Source organism: Vespula vulgaris, chromosome 11 (assembly GCF_905475345.1).
Source record: "Vespula vulgaris chromosome 11, iyVesVulg1.1, whole genome shotgun sequence".
Taxonomy (NCBI): Eukaryota; Metazoa; Arthropoda; class Insecta; order Hymenoptera; family Vespidae; genus Vespula; species Vespula vulgaris.
In genome coordinates, this window is record NC_066596.1 from 719,814 (window position 1) to 727,500 (window position 7,687).

The following is a 7,687-nucleotide window of genomic DNA, read 5'->3' on the forward strand; positions in this document are numbered from 1 at the left end:
TTCTTGCTCTGTCTCTTTCTAACCAATGGCCAAACGTTTCTACGAGTATTCTCGCTGATTCATGGCCCGTTTCAACGATTTTCAAGGTAATATTACCAGGATATTACTTTTGAGTTATCCTATAAAAAATATTTTGCAAAATTGAAACAAGAAAGTAAAGAAAAAGGAAGTGTACATTAATTACCTGATACGTTGAATTTCGTTGACGAAACAATTTCGCATAAATCGATAATTTCGTTTAATATTTTTCATAATTTTTTTCTTTCTCTCTCTCTCTCTCTTTTTTTTTCTTTGTATATAAAAGATACAAGATAATTTTCGTTGTCTTACTTTTTATTACTATTATTACTACTACTACTATTATTATTATTATTATTATTATTATTATAATTATTATTTATTTTTTATTATTTTACACAACATAGTCCTAGATAAATATATATATATTTTTTTATATTATTTTAAATTGCGTACTCTTTAGATAATTTTGTCCTGTTTACACTTTTTAAATCATATTGATATTATATTTTACACTAAGTATATACCTTTTTTGTTTTATATTTATTTTTTACATTGCTTGACCCCAATAAGAAGTATACTTTCAATCTTATAAATACGGTTATGAAAACGTTAATAAATACGAGAAAATGTTAATAAATATTTTCATTTGCATTTTAAATCGAAATTAAGTAAATCTCTCAGTTGAATTGAACTGATTAACTGTATCTGTAATACAAGCTTCATTATAAAATTACTTAATAATAATTATGAAATGATATTTTTTCATTCTTTTTTTTTAATTCTTTTTATACATAACATAGATATAGAAATCTCGTGCGTCACAAACGAAAGAAAAATATGTACAAACGTATGCGTACATCTATGAGATTAAGGACTGAAGTACCTTGGAGCGTATACTTAATATACCAGATGACTAATGAAATTACTGGTAAAAGTAAAGATGTTTATTCGTTTTTCCTTATTATTATTAATATTATTATTATTATTATTATTATTATTATTATTATTATTGTTGTTGTTGTTTATCCCGTTTCTTTTTTCTTTTTTTTATTCATATTTCATATTTCTCCTTCTAATTTTTCATTTATGAAAGCGAAATATGAAAAAAGAAAAAAGAAGAAAAAAAAAAGGATGAAAAAGAACAAACGATATAATGATTTAGAACGCGTGTAATGTGACTCATATCATGCAGTTGGAATATTTAAATCGTCAGACATTTTTCTCTTCCACCCCTTCGTTACCTCAGCCCCACCCCTACTTTTTATATGCGTCAGTGGCTGACCGACTCACAGGGAATTTTATTCTTATCGACGTAGACGAGGATGGTCGTGGGAAAGAGTTTCTTTCTCTCAGTTCATTGCACGGAAAGTCGAGCGTAAGTGAATGGACCAATAGAGAGATAGAGAGATTGCTACAGAAAGAGAAAGAGAGAGAGAGAGAGAGAGAGAAACAGAAAGATAGAGATAAAGAGAAAGAGAGAGAAAGAAAGATTCAGAAATACTTGCAAAAGTCAGAAGTGACATAACGAAGTTTCAGACTCGTTTCAACTTAAGTCGATTGCTATGTCACCTATTTATTTCTTTCTTTTTCTCCTCCTGTCTGTCTGTCTGTCTGTCTGTCTGTCTTTCTTTCTTTCTTTCTTTCTTTCTTTCTTTCTTTCTTTTTTTTCTTTCTTTCCCTTCCTATTCTTTTTTCTCTTTATCGCTCTCATTCTCGTTCTTATTTTTACGTTTCGGGTTATTCGTAAGTACATTTTGTCGAAAGTACAGCTTATTGTGTACAAGCATGGTTTTTTATCCTTCATTTTTTCTATCTTTTTATTCTTTTCTTTTTTCTTCGTTTTTCGCAAATTCTTTATTACGAGAATCCGCTTGGAAAATTTATTAAAATTTATAAAAATCGATTAGATTAATTTTCGTCTTTTTCTGTCACGAAATTATAAAAATCGTTAAAAATTACAGGTTTTCCTGAAAGACAACGAAACATTCTTTTTTCGTTTTATTTTTTGAAATTGTTTATTACGAACATTCATTTGACAATTTACTAGAATTTATTAGAAAGTAATAGAAAACTTATCGTTTTCTTTCACGAAATTGTAACGATTATTGTAAATTACAACTTCTCTTGAAAAACAACGAAGAAATTTTCTTTTAATTTATTTTATTTAATTGTTTATTTCAAATATTCATTTGACAATTTACTAAAATTTATTAGAAACTAATTGGTTATCTCTGTTCTCGTTTTCTTTCACAAAAATATAAAAATTGTTCAAAATCGCAGCTTTTCTTGAAGTACAATGAAAAAAGTCTTCTTTTATTGTAATTTCTTAAATTGTTTATTTCGAGTATTTATTTAAAAATTAGAAATTAATAGTTTAATTTTTCTCTCTTTTTTCTTTTTCATAAAAATATACAAATCGTTGAAATCACAGTTTTCGATGAGAAATGATGAATGGATTTCTTTTTTGTTTTATTTTATTATATTTTATTTAAATCGATCACTTCAAAAGAATAGTATATTTATTAGAAAAACATAAATAACCTTTTTTTACGTTTCCGTTACGTTTCATGAGATTGTAAAAATCGTTCAGAGCTATCGTTTTCTCGGAAAACAATCGGGAAAGGTTTTTATTTTTTAAAATTGTTCAAACATTTATTTGAAAGGGACAGGTCTCGAAAGGGGAGATTCAAAAAATAATGAATTTTAATCGACGTATAGAGAATTTTTTCTTTTTTGTCCAAAGGAATTTAAAAATTTTCGATTTGTCTTTTTTTTCTTTTTTTATTTCGTAGTCGTTACGAATATTTAAAACAGACTTGATAAACAACTTTGGCGTATCTCGATTCATTCCTATCGTTCAAAAAAAAAAAAAAAAAAAAAATTGCAGAAGAGAAATACTACAAATTCGTATGAAATTGCAGAAAGTTATAAATAAAACAATATTTATTGAACAATTAAATAAATAAATAAATAAATAAATAAATAAATAAATAAATAAATAGATAAATATATATTGAATATATATTGAACACATTTATAATATTTGTTTGAAAAATCCTGAACTCTTTTATATGAATAGAAAATCTCTTCTTCTTTAAAACGTAATTATGTTCTATTGTTATATATTATACAAAAAAATTGAAAAACATTATCGAAAATAATAACGATACTATTATTACTTGATATTAGAAGAATTTTAAGAGAAATACAGTTATTTCCTTTCACATTGTTTAAACAATAACATTTATATTCCATACGGATGTTCAAAGAGAAAAAGAGAGAGAAAGGGAGAGGGGGGAGGGGCAGAGAGATAGAGAGAGAGAGAGAGAGAGAGAGAGAGAAAGAGAAAAAAGAAAAAATATTTGTTCGTATCATTTTTATTTCACAGAAAAAAATTCAATTCTGTTCCTTCATGAAATTGTAAAAATCGTTCAAAGCCGTTGTTTTTCCTTTTTCCTTTTTTCTTTCGTTTTTCTTTTTTCTTTTTTTTTCGAAAAACAATAGGGAAACTTTTTTCTTCTTTTTTTTTTGCCATCTTGTTTTTCCTTTTTTTTCTTTTCCTTTTTTCCTTTTCGTTTTTTTCCGCCCGTACGTCTATCATTCGTGAGAAAAAAAAGGAAAAAAGCTGGCCGAGCAATAACGCGAACAGTGCATGTCTATACACATGCGCTTGCATACATAGAAGTGGAACCTGTCAACGGCAAATGTCACAATGGGACAACGTATCGTCCGTCTTTCTCGGGGGAAAAAATATCAAAAGGAATTAATTCTTCCTATTAAGCGTAGAAACGAGAGGATTAATCGTCGTTCCTGACGCAGTTATTCAACTGCGTATAGACTATCAGAACAACGCCGTCAGATGTTCGAGAGACGATAAATGGTCTCCACTTTCTATGCGTACAAGAGAGAGAGAGAGAGGGAGACAGAGACAGAGAGAGAGAGAGAAAGAGAGAGGCATGTGTGTGTGTGTGTATGTGTTGGATTTTACTGCCGGTTATATTGCTCGCGTATCGCTCACGCGGTTGAAAACGTTAACCCACTATGATTATCTTACTAGATGTTCATTACAATTTCATGATTTGAAGAGTATAAATATTTTCTCGGTAGTTGCGTGCATGCATTGCTCTTAATCAAATTTTCTTTACGAGTTATGAATTTTTTGTTTTATCTTCTTTTTTTTTTATGTTATTCTTTTAGAAACATTTTTTAAAGAGAGAGAGAGAGAGAGTAAATATTGCAATAGACAATCTAATTTTTTTTCCATTTTATTTTATCTATGACAAAATTATGAAATGTAAAGGGTATAGTATAATAACTTGCAGAATTAATAGTATACTGTACTATTATTATATATAAGTGAGGACTGATAAGTGGAATAGTATGTTATCACTATGCTATTAACAATAGAAGTATAAGTTATAGTATGTTATTTCAATATAGTATATAGTTATTGTAGTATGGTATTTTAATATAGTATATTAGTAAAAATTATACTCTATAATTATATATGCAATAGTAGTATATACTTATATTATATACGTTAATAAAGTTATAAGTTTCTAATCTTTTTTTAATTTTAAGTTATATATAACTTGTGCTACATATTACTTGTGTATATATATATATATATATATATATATATATATATATATATAAATTATATATGTGTATATATACTTATACCTAGTGTATCACTTATATATAGTATAATGTATAATATACTATGAATATAATATATACTTTTTTTAATATTAAATAATTATAGTATAAAATTAAAATTATATTATATAAGTGTATAGAAAGTTATTACTTTCTATCTATTTCTCGTATCCCACATAAGTTTGTAACTTCAAAGTTTTAACTTTAAGTTTCATGGAATTATAGAGTTTTAAGGTGAGGTTAGTAACTAAAAGGAATAATTTTCTAAGAGTGTAGTAAGGTTTTATTGAAAAAAGAAAAGAAAGATGAAAAATAACGTTCTAATAGATGAAATAGTAAGAATAATATAAAATAAAAAAGAGATAAAAGCGAAAAAAGGAGAGAGAGAGAGAGAGAGAATAAAATGAGATATAAATCCGAGATGATAATAATAATAGAGCCTTTAATAATAGAATTTTGATTGACATTATGAAATATAATGAATAAGTAAAAATAATTTTGAAGAAGTAACGAATAAAAGTAATTCATAAAATTGTTTTTCGTTTTTTTTTTTTTTTTCATATATTTTTTATGTTCAGTGATTTTCTGTGCGTTTTTGTAGCATATTATAAGATCACAAACACAATGTATTGTGTTTGTTTTATCGTGTGAATTGTTATTCAACATGGTTTAAGATATATTCGAATGCATTATTTTTTTATCTCTAAGCATATAATCTTTTAGGAATTGAAAACGTCTTTATAAAACCGGAAACGTTGTAATAGATAAAATAATAAGGGTAATATGAAATAAAATGTGTGTGTGTATGTGTTTGTGGTATATGTAGACGCTTGCGTGTGTGGTCTGTGTAGATGCTTGCGTGAAAAAACGAGAACATTATGAATAGGAATAAAAAGAGAGAGATAGAAAGAGAAACGAATTATTTATCAAATTATGATTATAATTGTAGATTACGATATATAAATGAAAATAATTTGAATGTACGAATGAATAAAAATAACTATGAAAAAGAATATAGAACGTTCCTATAGAAATAGGAATGTTTTAACAGATATAACAATAGAAATGATATAAAAAAAGTAATATATAGGACAAATATAATATTAAAAATAAGATTGAAGAGATAGAGAAATACATTTTTTTCTTCTCTCTCTCTCTTTTTATTTTTCTTCTTTTTTTCCAATGTCTGGTTGTCATCGTGGAATACCAAAATGAATAAAATAATACGTATAATACGAAAAATGTAAAACTGAAAAAAGGAAAGAAAGGAGAGAAAGGAAAGAAAAGGATATAAAAAAGAAAAAAATAGATACTAAAAATAAGAATAGAGTTGAAAGAGAACTAAATCGTTTTATCGAGTTCCTCCGGTTGTCATCGTAAAATATTAAAAGTAAATCGAATAATAATTTTTTTTCCAGAGGAAACGTGTACGGGAATGTCCGCATAGAAATAGAAAAAAAAGAAAAGAAAAAAACAGAAAAAAGAATAGAAAAAAAAACTCTTTAAAAAACGAATGTACCAATAGGAATGATATAAAAATAGTAAAATGTAAGAGAAGGAGAGAGAGAAAAGGATATTACGTTACGAAATAAAAATAAAGATTGAAAGGGAAAAAGAGAAGAAAGATAAAGAGAAAAATATATAGATAGATAGGTAGATAGATAGATAGATAGATAGATAGATAGATAGATAGATAGATAGATAGATAGATAGATACCGAGCGGAAAGGATCGACGTGTAATATCTATTATTTCTTTTCTCCATTCGGACGGAATCGACGTTTCTTTCTCGGCCCTTCCACGTTTTCTTTTCCCTTGAGCTTTTATCGCACTCAGCGAACGAAGCCGTAACGATTTATGCTTACCGATCGCTACACTATTTTTTCTTTCTTTCTTTCTTTCTTTTTTTTTCTTTTTTTTTCACGTGCGTCGTCGTCGTACATTGGAAGAGCACCGGAGTGAAATTTTTTCTTATGCCTTCTCTGAACAGTCAATGCTTTTTTCATCTCCTTTCGATGAAAACCAAGAGAGAGAAAGAGAGAGAGAGAGAGAGAGAGAGAGAGAGAGAGAGAGAGGAGGGGATGAAGGGAGAGAAAGAGAGAAATCTCTCAACTGTGAGGAAATCGAACGTGAAAACTTTCGAACGAGTTTGCAAGCTCGTACTAATCCGAGGAATAAAACGATCGCGTGGCTATTGAAAAGAATCTTTTTAAATGATTCTCTCTTTCTTTCTCTCTCTCTCTTTCTTTTTCCCTCTGTATTTATCTATCTTTTTCTTTCTCACTCTTTCTCTTTTTCTCTCTCTATTTATCTATCTTTCTCTCTTTCTCTCTCTCTTATCTATCTCTCTTTCTATTTATTTCACTCTCTCTCCCTCTCTCTATTTATCTACCTTTCTATTTATCTATCTATATCTCATTCTCTCTATCTATTTATCCATCTCTATTTATCTCTCTTTCTCTCTCTCTCCCTCTCCCTTTCTCTCTTCCTTTACTTCTACTTACATAAAAGAAGAGTTCGTTATTGCAACGATTACAATTCGGTTCTTCCTAAACATTACCTTAAAATCAAAAATGATAGTTATAGTCGAATTCGACGTATAATAGTGGTTGCAGAAAGCAAACACATATCCTTATCGTTTTCATTCTCTCTCTCTCTCTCTCTCTTTCTCGCTTTATAGAATTGAGCAGCGTATTGCTTGCATTTCGGTAGATCTCGAAACGCAGAGTTGGAATTTCACGTTGGCCAAGCAAGTAGTCTCAGTGCAAGCCATTTTGTCGCCCTAGGCAAATTGAAATTTCCGCTGACCTCTCTCTCTCTCTCTCTCTCTCTCTCTGTTCTTCCTTCACTCCTCCACCTCCTCCAACTCCTCCTCCTTCTTCTTCCTAGCAACCACGAACGTCGACATTATCCCGGAGACATTGAGGAGTCAGTAGGACAAATCGATATTCGAGGTCCAGGGTTTGTCGTCGTACGTCGCCAATAACCGAAGGCAAATTTCTTCGGGT